General features: G+C 44.4%; 1 long non-coding RNA gene across 1 annotated transcript; it reads right to left on the bottom strand.

Annotated features, from left to right (window-relative positions):
- Positions 1 to 6,161: 6,161 nt before the first annotated feature.
- On the bottom strand, positions 6,162 to 11,839 carry LOC132680261 (uncharacterized). The gene is made up of 3 exons (XR_009610594.2): positions 11,679 to 11,839; positions 8,313 to 8,415; positions 6,162 to 6,382 (listed from the first exon to the last, which is right to left on the bottom strand). It is a non-coding gene; the product is annotated as an uncharacterized LOC132680261 (long non-coding RNA).
- Positions 11,840 to 13,904: the final 2,065 nt, after the last annotated feature.

The raw sequence follows: 13,904 nt of genomic DNA, 5'->3' as shown, positions 1-13,904 counted from the left end.
TTTTGTGGTTTCGAGCATAAGTACAGATCATCTGTTGTGCTTTAAAGTGGGTGTTTTTTTTTAAAGGAGCTAATTTGGTTGTGCAATGCCATCAAGAGGAGCCACTTGTAAATTATATTTAGGTGTGTGTGTGTGTTCTTCCGCTGGCGGTGATGGTGAATCATGTCCATTCACTCCATTATGTAACTCCACACTTACAAGAAGGGTTCCAAGACTCAACCATGCCCGAGAAGCCCCTGCCCATCCATGCTCCGTGAATGGGCGTGAATCCATGCCCAGCAGAAGGGCCTCTGCTCTTCTCTCCACCTGGCCTGGCCTTTCAGTGGGGAAGAGGATAGGATGACCAACTTGCATGAGTTTGCCTAGGAGTCTCCCGGCTTTAATGGAAAGCCCTGTTTCAGGAACTACACCCCCACCTCCTCAGTCCCAGGCAGACTTGGGCGTCTGGTCACCCTAACAGGTCTGGCGGTTTGACCATTTCTGGCCTCAACTGTGGACATTAGCCCTGGGTCCTGGGTTCTGCCCAGGCCTTCCCGCTCCAGCAGGAAATCAAGAAGATTCCACGCCTTGGGATTAAAAGGCGTGGGATTAAAAGGTTTGGGGCACAAGGTCACCTCTGGTCACGGAGAGGAGGACAGTTCTTCTCCAGTTGACTTCTTTTGGACTTCAGAATAAGGCAGTAACCGCAGCTTTTTGACCAGGTTTGTGTTGTTTCTGGAAGGATACTACATATACTTAATGGGCATAAAAGTTATGCACGATAATTAGGATGTGTAGAAAATTAATTTTTCTATAACTGAATTAAATTTCCTCATGAGCCTTCCTTTGTATGGATGGAGGGGGAACGTCTTGTCTTTTGAGGATTGTTCAGTTTAAGACTAGACTTTTTCAGGTGAAACTCTTGGTGAAAAGTCAGTCTGTTGAGGATCATGCTCCAGTCCACTGTGTTTTCTTCTCCCCTGGGAAGCTGGGGTGCATGTGACCCACCAGCCTCAGGAAGGGATGTCTGGTCTGAGTCCTCTGTTCTGGCTCCTCCTGGAGTGGCCACACAGCCGGGGCTTTTGTGTGAAGGCCACTGCACCTACTGGGGATGGCTGGTCCCTGGTGCCGTGCACCTGTACTTGTCACTGCTGCTGGGAGACCTCCTGGAACTCCAGTCCCGGGTCCACGCCTGCTTCTTAACCTGCCCCAGACCTCTGCAGCCCACAGACCCTCTCAGCATCTTGGCTGCCTTCCCCTACACTTAATGGAGAAGAGTCAGTGAATGTATCTCAGGCCCTCTTTACCTCAACATACGAGGCCATTGTGTCGACTTAGAGAATAATGCAAAGTGTTCCAAATCTTGCAGGGTTTCAGTCCGATGGTGGGCATAAGCCCTGAGGGTCACAGATTCCCTCTTAACCTATTCGGTGTTTCTAACATCTTATCAGCACCTCTCTCCAACACAGTTTCGACTGTGGAATGGGGCTGGACTGAGTCTACTCAGGGATATTGACCCAATTTTAATGCTCTTCCGTGCAACACTTTTCTTAGTTCAAGCCCCAGCCCTTTCTATGCAGAGGAAACTGCTTATGTCATGCTTACATAATGTCCTAGGTACTTCTCTGTTCTAGACTTATTGTAAAAAATTCTGCAGTCTGAGTCCTACAAGCTTGACCTTTCAGTCTTCCAAATGAAATGCTTTTCCAAACAAATCAGCTCTTTCTTTTTCTTTTCCTCTCCTCTCCTCTCTTCTTCTCCCTGCTTTCCTCTTCTTTTCTTCCCTCTCTCACCCTCCCTTTCTCCCTCTTTCTCTCAGCGAATCTCTTGCAAATCTAATGTGCTTTGGCATTGAAGCAATTATTACTCTCTGTGTACTCATTAAAGTAAAAACAACTGTCATAACAAATCAACCCCTAAACTTTAGAGGCTTAACTTAATGGAAGTTTGCGTCTCACTTTCGAAACAGTTTGACACAAGTGAGTAATGGGGTATTCTGCCCCACACGAGCATTCAAGGACCCAGGAATTCTGTCATCTTCAGAACACGGCTTCTAAGAGACAGTGGAAAAGGTACATCCACCTTCTAGGTGGGGCCATATGACTAGCTCCCCCCGACCAGATATGTGTTCCCCCGTATCTGGTTGGGGGGAGCTAGTCATATGGCCCCACCTAGAAGCAAGGGAGCCTGGGTATTGTAGTCCTCACCTGTGCAATCACTTCCCAGCCACAGTTCTAACTAGGACTTACCCTTCTATGTGCTAACGTTTGCAGACTTCTAGAATGCACGGGGCACTGTGCTGGGCATTTGGCAGAAAGACAATGAAGATGTGGTCTTTACCGTCAAGGAGCTTACCTTAAATATTGCTGAGCGACTAACCTCTCTATGCTGCTCTTTGCTATCTAGAGCAATAAGATTCAGCCTTTTGGCTTGTCTTTGTTGACATAATACATAATGCAGGGTTGGGGTGGAACCAGCTAATATAAAATCTAAAGCTGAGAGGGGTCTCGGAGGTCATCTGCATAAAAACTTTTGCCCATAGATAAGAGAATGTAAGACCCAGAGAATTCAAATGACTTGCCCAATTTGTCCTAGCCAATTAGAACTAGAACCAAGTTAAAATCCAGCTCTTTCCATCTTTCAGTTCTAAACACGGTACAGTATATCGGGATCTTTCTGATAACTGTGCAACATGTAAGAGTTTATGAGCTCAGGGATTTTTAAAGGTGTTCAGGCAAATGTGGCTGCGGTGAGTGCAATTTCCCAATGTAGTGCTGTTTGTAGATAGGACAATCAGTGTTTGCCATTATACCAACGGAACATGTAGGATCATTGCTTCATTGGGAACTTAGGATACTCTTTGGAGTATTTCTTTATATCCACCTTGGATTCTCTTGGATTCAACCACACCTAAGCTCACACACCCCAAAACTCAACCTCACCTCACTTAATTAAATCTACCAGATTTAATCTGTCCAGCTTGCAGTCTGATGGGTCTCAGATACTCGAACAACATTTTGTTTCAATATACAGTGCTCTTTACCATGTACCCAAAGCCACTGGCCATATCTGTAAATTAGTTGAGTTTGTATTTTAAAACGTAATTATTGTGACCTCTTCCCAAAGATGCAAGTACATTAGCCTAATGGCTACATCAGTATGATCTGTCACTATGGTTGGATTGGTATTGTCAGCTTTTACACGGAGGTATAAGGGGAGTTGGGGATTTCTGAGAGTTAGTCTTTACCTGCAGATCTCTGGGGAAGGGGCATCCATGGTATGTAACGTAATATTTTCTTTAATGGAGATTCTCCAGAGCTGAAAACTTGGAACTCCAGAAACTCAGACTCATGTATACTTCTCAGATAAACACTGACCTGTGAGGCTGGCACTCAGGCTATTTCTGAAGATTCCAAATCTCCAGCCTAGAGAATTAGGAGTAGTGGAGATATGTCAGAATAAAGTGGGGGCAACAGTTTACTGATATTTAAGGTAAGCTCCTTGAGAATAAATGCCATGTCTTCATGGTCTCTTTTTCCCCAGTGCCCCAGACTATAGCAACTATATCAATGAAATCTGCTCTTATTCACAATGAGTCTGGCAACTGTGACTTTGGAGAAGCTTAGTGTTAGGTTCCAAAACTAAGGAGAAGCTGAACACGCCATTCGATTATGAAGCTACTCTTCCCACACAGTAGGTCTACTTTGAACCAGAGCAGGTGGCAGAAGAATTTCTAGACCAGATCAGTTCTGGGGCCTTGGAGTAAATACACACACACACACACACATACACACACACACACACACACACACACACCATAAACAAGTAGTAAAGGCTAGAAAGTCTATGATCAGTTTCCCAATATGAAGATGTCTGTGCTGCTGTTTATGTGGCCGAGTTAAAATTCCCTGGAGAGAGAGAGAGAGAGAGAGAGAGAGAGAGAGAGAGAGATAGAACACACTAAATAAACAGCTAAGTAAGTAAGTAAATAAATACATAAATAAATAAATAAATAAATAAATAAATAAATAAAGTTAATCTCCTTGGACAGTCTCAGACTCTCCTGCAGTCTAGAACCATGCACTCAGCTGTTCAGGAAGAAACAGTGGGATGGGAACCCTAACTTCTCAATACATAAATAAAATTAAGTCTTCCTATAGTCCTAGACATGGATATTTTAGCTACAACTAAGTAATTACCTCAGAAAGCTACCAAGACACTGATTTACCTTGCATAGACATTTTTTTGATTATGCTGGAATAGCCAAATTTCTCCTACATTGATCAAGAAAGAAGGGAAGGAAGGAAGGAAGGAAGGAAGGAAGGAAGGAAGGAAGGAAAGAGAAAGAAAAGGGAAAGGAAAGAGAAAGTCCATTCCATGCAGCTGGAACCAGCCTCCCTGAGATTTTTACAAAATACTTTGTATATGTGCCAAAAATGGAAAGAACCGGCAATATTTTTCTCTACCAATATCTTCAGACTAATAGCATTGCAGTCAACTAGTTGGCATTATTCTTTGGGGGATGTATGGTCAGAAGGCCCAATGTAAGCTGGCTCAAGAAACTTGTCCTTTTTTCTGGATTCTAAATCTGGATGAGGAGTTCAGGTACTTGCCCTTGCACAGGCTGACTTTTGATGACTTCATCCAACTGTTCACTCAGTTACTCAGCAGAGACTTATTGAGGGCTTACGGTATGTAGGGCACTGAGATGGGCATTAAGAATTCAAAGATGAATAAGACATGGCCTTTACAGTTAAAGAGCTTAGCTTAATGTCTCGAAGAGGAGGCAGTTATCAGATTGTAGTCATAGTGGGAGAGTCACCGAGTTCATTTAGGGTAGTGTGTCATGCCACTCTGTTGTACATGGGGGATCGTGGGCATGATTTTCTATGCAAATGGCAGCCCTCAGGGTAAAATGTGAGTGATATCCTGGAGATGTGCAACATGTCGCTCAGGGAAGAGTCACAAACAGGCTTCGTAGGGGACGGGACACCTGAGTTGAGCCTTGAAATGATGAGTAGGTAGACAAAATATAGAAAGGTGTTGCAGGGAATCTCCCAGGCGATGGAGTAAAATATGGATATGGTTCAAACAGAGTTAACCGGACAAGATGAGATATGGGGGGGAATGAGGTTGTACGAGGAGACGGAGGCCAGGAAGGAAGTGTCTTGCATGCCTTATCAAGGAGTTTGAAATGCATCCAGTTAGTGCTGGAGCGTCTTTAAAATGCTTCAGATGTGGCGGTGAGTTGCATTTTTGAAAGTTCACCTTGGAATTAATGTGGAAGATGGATTTGTGTAAGGAAAGGGGGTGGGGGTGGGCTGGAGGATAGGGAAATAAGTTAGGGGACTACTGAAATAGCCCAGCAGAGAGGTAATGAAACTCTGAGTTCGTGATAACATGCACAATGATTCAAAGCATTTAAGAGGAGGAAATCCATAGGTTAGAGGTCTAGGTGACCACTAAGAAGTGAGGGGATAAGCAAAGGGAGTTGCTGATATGAAAGCCAGATGAGGAAATCATAAGTTGTTTAACTAGGGCAGGGGGCCTCCAGTGAAGGTGACTTTGGTTTGGGGACATGTTGAGTTGAAGTTGGGACCACCAGGAGGGCTGCAGAGATAGATCCAAAGTTGAGGAGACGTGTCTGAGCCACAGAAAGCCATTTAGAACCATCAGTGTTTAGTGTGTGGTGGGAAATATTCTCCTGAAATCCTAATTTCTCCCTTCTCTCCACTCTAAAATGAACTCTGATGAACTTTCCTGGTGATTTAACTTTTTCAAAGCCATCACTTGGAATCTATTCAGTCTTAGCTGTCAGATTGAATTACCACTTACATGGCTCTCCACTTGATTATTACAACTCCAGGTCCCTTCCTGAGGTTTCTCTGCTCCTCTGTTTCCCTGATTGCTTCTAGTTAAATAGTTGAGTAGACTTTCTCCTGGGCGCCAGTCCAGCATTATGCAGCAAAAAGGTCCTAAGACTGATTCCAGGCTCTACCGCTTTCAAGCCATGTGGTCTTGTGCAAATTATTAAACTTCTCTGAACCTCAGTTTACTTATCTCTGCAAGTGACTGTAATAATCACGTGGGCACGATGTTTTCTGAAGTTTAAATGAGACAGAATGCAGTAATGTTTAGCATGCCACATCAGTAGGTGTTCAACTGACATTAAATGTGTTCATTCATCAGTTATTTAAATCAGAATCTATCGGAGTTGGAAGAACTCTCTCATCTAGAGAGAGGTAGAACTGGACTCCCACCTTGACCAAGGTTATGTAGCCAGCAGTCTTTGACTGCTGTGGACTCCATGCCCTCAGCTTTAACTCCAGGTCGTGCTCCTTTCTTCCAGCTTGTTTTGAAAGAGTCTCAGACTCCCTGTATTACCGGAGCTTTCTTGGGCTTCCTATGGGAAGACAGGAAAATGAAGGCTATACTAGCTTTCTTTCACTGCATAACAAATTACCATGAACATAATGGCTTAAAACAATGCATTTCTGTTATTTCACAATTTCTACAGGTCAGAACTCCCCACACAGTGCAGCAGGGTCCTTCGCTCAAGTTCTCACGAGGCTACAATCAATATGATGGCCAGGCTCGTCCTTATCTGGAGGCTCAAGCAGGGAAGAATTCACTTGTAAGCTCACTTGGGTTGCTGGCAGAACTCATCTCCTTATTGTTGTGAGAGTGAGGTGCCCATTTGCTTGCTGATTGTCAGCTGGGGACCGCTCTTAGGAACTAGAGACCACTCATGGTTGCTGCCATCTGGCCCTCTCACAGCATAGCATCTTACTTCGAAGCCAGCAGGGAAGTCTCTACAGCCTATCACTTTGCCATATTCCATTGGTTCGAAGCAAGTCCAGGTCCTGCTCACACCTGAGGGGAGGGTATTACACGAGACATGACACCGAGGGATGGAGATCATAGGGCCCTCTTAGAATTCTGCTCTCTGTGGATACCATGGTGGGTTTTGTTTTGAGGGTGTCATAGAGCACGGTCTGGTTGGCCCTCAGCATTCTCTAATCACAACCACCACATCGCACAGCTTTCACGGGAGCTGGATCTACAAGGGGTCTGGAATGACTGTGGAAACCAGACCCAAAATGTCCCCAGGAGACACCATCAGGCCCATAGTGACACCGTAGGATAGAATGGTGCCAGTGCCATTGGGAGGAGGAAGTATGTGTGTGTGTGTATGTGTGTGTGTGCAAACCCTTCCTGAGAGCACATCAAGAGAGACTGCCTGCCATCCTGGCATTTTCTGAAGTGGCTTTTTCCTGAGTTGTTGGTACACTCTGTGACATGAGTCACACTGTCTCTTTATTAAAAATCCATCTTCTCCAGCTGAGGCAAAGCAAATATTTACCCATATCTCGCTCTGGTCCTACCCATGGCAAATGTCCGTACCTTCTCCGTGGAGCTGTCCACTTGGCATGGCTAAGGAAGATATTCTGTTTGTCCTCAATCCTTCTGATGACTGGAAATCTGAAAGGTGCTTTCTCCATCTCTCCTCCCCTGCCTGGAGTGAGCCCTGCCCACCACCACCTGATAGTTCATCCTGGAACCCTGTTTTCACCATGCTATAGCTCTCCTGCCTAAATCTGCATACTTTATCTTTTCCTTTAAGATCCGCTGAGCATCGTCACTCCTTCATTCGCCACTTCTTTCCCTTACATCCCGTGATTTCCCACACTACTCAACACCCAGGATGGATTACACCTGAACAATGCTAGGTGCCTTGTCTGCTAGTGTGGTTCTGCCATCCTCCTCCCCTCTCACTCAAAGCCCCCTCCTTATACTGACATCAATCAAAAATATGGTGGTCTTCTAAACCCCGCCTTAAACCTCATTGCCTTCCCCGACCATCCTGTGTGCATTAATCAACACCAGCTTTGACTTCTGGAAGCACTTGCTAACTGAACATAGTGCCTACTTTAGGCATTTTATTCTGTTCCACGTTACAATTATTTCATGGGAGTGTGTCTTGTTTTCTGGTGAGATTATCAGTCTCTTGAGGGCAAGATTGGCATTTTCCCACTTTCTCTGTCTTTCCTTTTCCTAGTGTTTAGACTTTGGGGTATGGATCTAGATGGACCTGCATTTAAATGGCAGCTCCAGCACTTTCTACCTGTGTGAAACCTCTGTGGTATTTTCTCGTGTTTAAATGAAGTCAGTAAAAAGCATATGTGAAGAAACTAGTATATATATGTATATGCGCCTGGCACATAGTAAGATTCAGCTAATGAAAATTATTATGTAATACTTAACAGCACATGAATGGCCATTTCTGTTCAATCCAGAAAGAAATATTTGAGCACCTTCCACAAGCTCATTACCGTGCTTAGATGATGGAGGGATTTCAACAGGTCAAATGACCATGCTCTTATATACTGTAGAGGCTCTGAAGGCTTCCAGGAGTCTGTGGACTGACCCAAAGCCCTAGAAGAGACCAAAATAGATCATAAATATTTTTTTAGAATTGATGAGAATTCCCTCATCATGGTGTCATTAAAAAAAAAATTCTTTTCAGTGTGTAGTGTATACCCATTAGCATCCACGATGAGAGTGGCCCAGGGCTTCCTGCTGAGGGCTGTTTTTGACCTTCTCCTGCTGCATGCAGGGCCTGTTAATTCGGTAGAAGTGGAGGCTGGCTCTGAAGAACAGGTAACCAGATGGCACTGGTTTGACGAGTCTTGAGATGAAAGATAGGCATCTTCCCATTCTGCTGTGGGTGGAGACGGGAGGCAGAGTTGCTCACTGGCAGCCTCCTGCCCTCTCTCCCCGGCAGCTTGCCCCCTTCCACATAGGTGTTCCTCCTCAGAGGGCATCGGGCAATGTCTCTCACTGGGGTCACCTTCTAAAGCTCCTGGGAGTCCCCATCTCAGGATGGCCACTGAGGTCGGTAGCGGGGTGAGTGTCTAGTAACCCCTTCTTCTAGGAGCTGATGCTTCAATTGAAGGGCATCAACCATCCTGATAAGATTATGCTGCGCTAAAAGTTAAAAATGGAGCTTGGGAAAATTATCTCAAAGCTGAAGCATAAATGTTTATCTGGGTTATTTTGCTGGAATAAGAGCTTTTAGAGGAATTTGAGGCTTTCTCCGCTCCCTTTTGTGGGTGGCTCAATAAAATAAGAAACCTTCCACATTAATTCCTGTCAGAGCAAAATTGCAAGTGGTAGAATTCATTGGTTTTCCCTTTTACAGAATGCAGAGTGCCTTGATTATTGAAATGAAATACCGCATTATGAATGCCCCAGAGGAACACGAGATTTCCTGTCTGAGAGGCACCCACTGAGCCGGTTGTGGCAGAAGGGAAAGCAGTGTTTCAGAGGAAAGGGAAAGCATTCCATCATGGGCCTGACCCTCTGAGCACCCATGGTAGAGGTACCGATGTTTCTCCATGGCATTTCATGAGGTTCTGTTTCATTTCCCTTGTCCAGGCTGATTACTAGGTCCATCGATGTCAGTTTGTACCCAGCTGCCTGTTAAGCTATGTTGCCCTCAGACCTGCCGAGTTCAGGTCGTGTCCCCTAGGGAGCTTGGAGGTAGAGAGAGAGCTCTGGGCCCACTGAGTCCTGTCAACACCGGGGCCACATGTGAAGAGGAGTACCAAGGAAATTCTGTGCCTGAGAAGAATTTGGCCCTGTGGCATTGAGGAGAAAGATGGTTTTCATTTTAGCTGCTCTCCCCATCCATCCCTGACTTATCCTTGGGGAATTTGGGACCAGTGTTCTTGACCCCCATATAACCCCTGCTTGTGAGAGCTTTCCCTCATCCTCCGCTTTCTCAAGAAGTTTCCTGTGAATGGTTAGTGGAAAAATACAGGACAAAAAATGGCTCCTTAGTTCAGTGCAGGATTAAGCAATAGTAGCAACCTGCATCCACCATACTCTTACTGTGTGTCTGGCAATGTGCTAAGTATTGTTCTCACACTGAGTTGCCCAGAAACCCTACTAGGGAAGTGCCCTTATTATTGAGAGGTTCTGATGGGGAAGGACGGTCCAGCAATGTTAAGTTACGTACCCAAGAGTAGAGTCAGACAATGAGAGCTGGTGAATCCCTGTGTCCTGACTTTGGAGTCTAAGCCGTCAGGTCCCACAATAGATCGCTCTCTGCGTTTAAAGAAAAGTTTCCCCAAATTCCTGTTTTCATTTGGTCTCTTCATCTCTTCATTTCTCATGAAATTTCTACTCCTTTGTGTTCCCTTTGCCGCTCACTGCCCTCCTTCCTCCTGTCAAACCAAAGAGCAGCTGATAGGAAGTTAGTTTATTCTTAAATGAAACTGTGCCTTGGCGTCCAAGGTGCTGGAAGTCTATGAATACTTACAGCTTTCAATGCTATGCTGCCAGTCATGTGGACTTATTTCTGGTAAGGACGTGAAAGCTTGCTGGGGGGCAGTGCATTCAGCAGGTGTGGGTGTTAAGGAGTGGGGGATTGCCAGAACTATGAAGCTCCGATGACCACACCTAACCTAGCGATCCACCTTCGCCTCACGATCCGTGGGACACGTGGATCCTGCTGGAAGTTGCTCTGGAGCATGCAGCATCATCGATGAAGTCTTTTCACCAAAACTGTTTGAACAGGGTTTGATCTAACTTCCGGCTTACAGGAAACAGAGGGTTTAGGAACCAAGGGAAATGACTCAAGGAGCAAGTTAATTAGACAAATCCAAAAGGTGGCCATTCCCCAGGCCCCCTGCTAACCTCTTCTGCTACCTGCTTCAATAACATGAAATAACAGTGCAGAGGTAGGGAATGTGGAGGAGGCCTGCAAGATTCAAAGAGAATAAAGAAATGTAACAACCAAATGCAGTTTGTGAACGTTGATTGGACCCTGCTTTGAATAAATGAGCCATAAAACACATTTGGGGGACAATGTGGGAAAGGTTGAATATGGAACAAGGACTATATGATCGGTAGGTGCTATTGTTAATTTTGGTAGATGCAGAAGTGGGTGATGATTACATAGAACAATGTCCTTAGTTTTTAGAGGTGCTACTGGAGTCTTCAGGAGTAAAATGTCATGAAACTTACTTTATATGCTATATCAAAAAATATTAGAGTAAATGTGGCAAAGCGTTAATAACTGTTTATTCTTGGTAATGGGTATATGGTGTTCATTATACTATATACTGTGGTGATTGATAAATCTAATGGAATGGAAAATTACCACCTTCATTTAGTGGTGCCAAAGCAATGTAGTGATTTATAAGACCTAATTGTCACATGTACAATGGCTATTAGGCATATTGTGAATATGTCAGATTCATTTTGGTGAGTCTTTTTGATTTTCAAACCACTGTGCTCAAGTGCACTTTGACAGCCATTGTACGTTCAGTGGAAAGAACTTTCTTATTCTTTTTTTTTTTTTTTTTACGTTTTTTTAATCTAATTTATTGTCAAGTTAGCTAACATACAGTGTGGCTTCGGGAGTAGATTCCCATGATTCACCTCTTACATACAACACCCAGTGCTCATCCCAACAAGTGCCCTCCTCAGTGCCCATCACCTTCTCGTGTGGTGCATTCCAGCTTAAGAAGCACACAGAGGGAACCTTGTCTGAGGCTCTGAGGACGCCCAGAGCCAGAGGGCACATGCTCTTCTACAGGGCAGCTGTGTGAGCGGGAGGCTGCCCAGCGCATTAGCTGGTCAGCCGTTGGTCTCCTTCTGCCCCTCCCGAATCCCCTCCTCTGGCCCCTCACCTCTCCTGTTTTCAGTCGTGCTACATTCATCTGCTTCCTTACTTTGAGGCTGGACCCATTCTCCCGCTCCTCTTAGGGTTACGTGCAGTATATTCCTTGGCACTGTCCCTGCAGAAGTTTTCCAGGTCAGCACCACTGCCTGATGTCTTCCACCATTTCACCTGTGCCTCCTCCACGCTTTTTCTTGTTGAACCTTTATGACCTCTCCCACTGTTACTCTGTTTATGGATTCTATTATGACAACTTTGTTTTTCTCAGTACCATCTGCCCTGTTGTAGAGGGCTGGTGATGGATAGTCACACACACACACACACACACACACCCACCCCTTCGGAGAATGTCAACTTTGAAATTGTTCATGTGCTAAGTGACACTTAGGAAAATACTCAGCAAAAGGTGAATTTTTCATCAAAACCGGACTATATGCTCAACATTTGGATCATGTTGCTGAGTTTCATTTTTGTTTGATGCCAGAGTATTTTCCCCCCAGTGATAAGAGTGGCTGGAACTCACCTTGGCCTATTGCTGAATTCTCTAGTTGCTTCCCTTATGTCGCATCCTGGTTTGTTTTGGGTAATTTAGGTTTTGAGCATTCTTCTCTTGTTAGTCTATAATGCCTTTTCTAAATTGAAATTCTTCCTTCAGGGAGCCAAGAGCCCTGATGCTTCTAAATTTACATCTGGGTAACAGATTTGCTACAGAGTTGGAATACTGGGGAACAAATTCAGTGTTTCAGAAATTTTACAAAGAGTTACATTCCTCAAGGTCTCATCCAGTGAGTTTCGTCATCAGGGACAGATGGTCTACTTTAAGGATGATCAGGAAGTTTCAGAAACATGACATAATGTTTATCTGTCTTAAATTTTTTTCTTTTCGGTTTGGCTTCTGAGAATCACTCTGTGTGCCCATCCCATTCTCTGTCTTGCTTTGGCAGATTCTGGTAAAAATAATGTCCAGAAAGGCCTTGGCATTGTCTTTTATAAAGAAAATATATTTGCTTCTGACAATATATTGGCTATACTTTTCCATCTTTAGATCATAAAAACTCTATATTTTCTCTTATGAAAAATAATATGCTTAGGGCGCCTGGGTGGCCCAGATGGTTAAGCGCCCAGCTCTTGATATCGGCTCAGGTCATGATGTCACAGTTTGTAAAATCAAGCCCCACGTCGGGCTCTGTGCTGACAGCGTGGACCCGGCTTGGGATTCTCTCTCTCCCTTTCTCTCTCTCTGCCCCTCCCCCACTTTCTCTCTTTCTCTCTCTCTCTCTCTCTCTCTCAAAATAAACATTAAGAAAATTTAAAGAAAAAAAGAAAAATAATATGCTTTATTTAGGAACAAACAGTTAAACCATGAGCTCTCTGGAAAGACTATTATAGGAAAGGAACCCAAAGATAATCATTTTGACCCTACGTTGTGAGAAAAATCATTCTTCATACCTGTCCTACATCTGATATTTAGACACAGCTCTAGCAACAGAGTCTCATGAGCTTGCTGCTAGGATGGCATTCAATAGGATGGGTCTGATGACATATGTATGTTCAGTGATTAAAAAAAAAATCTGAAATGCAAATCTATTTTAAACCGTCTCCATAAGAGTAGGAAAATGCCCCAAATCCAATGTGTCAGCTCCTTTGCGAAAATAGTATTTATTTAGAGGCAGTAATGCGTGTTAGAATTCTTTCAGTTGTTGTGTATGCTGAATATTCTTTATTTAAAAGTAGCACACGTATTTTTTTCTCCTGTCTTGAAATGTAAATATATTATGCCTACAATTTGGTTGAAGCATCTGTGCCCACTATAGTCTACACACACTGTCACTCCTCCCTTACGTTCTATAGATGGTTTACTATAGTTCGGAGTCCTCAAGCTTGGGGGGTGGGGAGTGTGAACTCCTAGGATGACTCACACTCTCTATGTCATGAGTCCCTCCCATGCAGAAAAATGGAGTTATTAGCTCTACCTGGCCGGAGGCTGTTTGTTTACTCTGGAGGCAGATGGAGAGCAGGCTTCTGCAGAGCCCAGAGAGCTGTGACCCAGGAACGACGGAGCACTCCCTCCGACAGAGGCAGCCAAAGCCCGGTCACCATTTTTCCTTGGGTTTTGCATCTCCATGTATTTGATGCCCTAAAATAAGGCGCAGCCAATACTGGTCACCTAAAGAACTAAGCCGAAGAGAAGGTTGACTTGCAAAACGAAAGAGAAAAAATTAAGGAACCACTTTAC

This window comes from Panthera onca, chromosome A1 (assembly GCF_046562875.1).
Source record: "Panthera onca isolate mPanOnc1 chromosome A1, mPanOnc1 haplotype 2, whole genome shotgun sequence".
Taxonomy (NCBI): domain Eukaryota; kingdom Metazoa; phylum Chordata; class Mammalia; order Carnivora; family Felidae; genus Panthera; species Panthera onca.
Note: the sequence above shows the minus strand (reverse complement) of the source record. Positions and strands in the feature narration are given on the sequence as shown.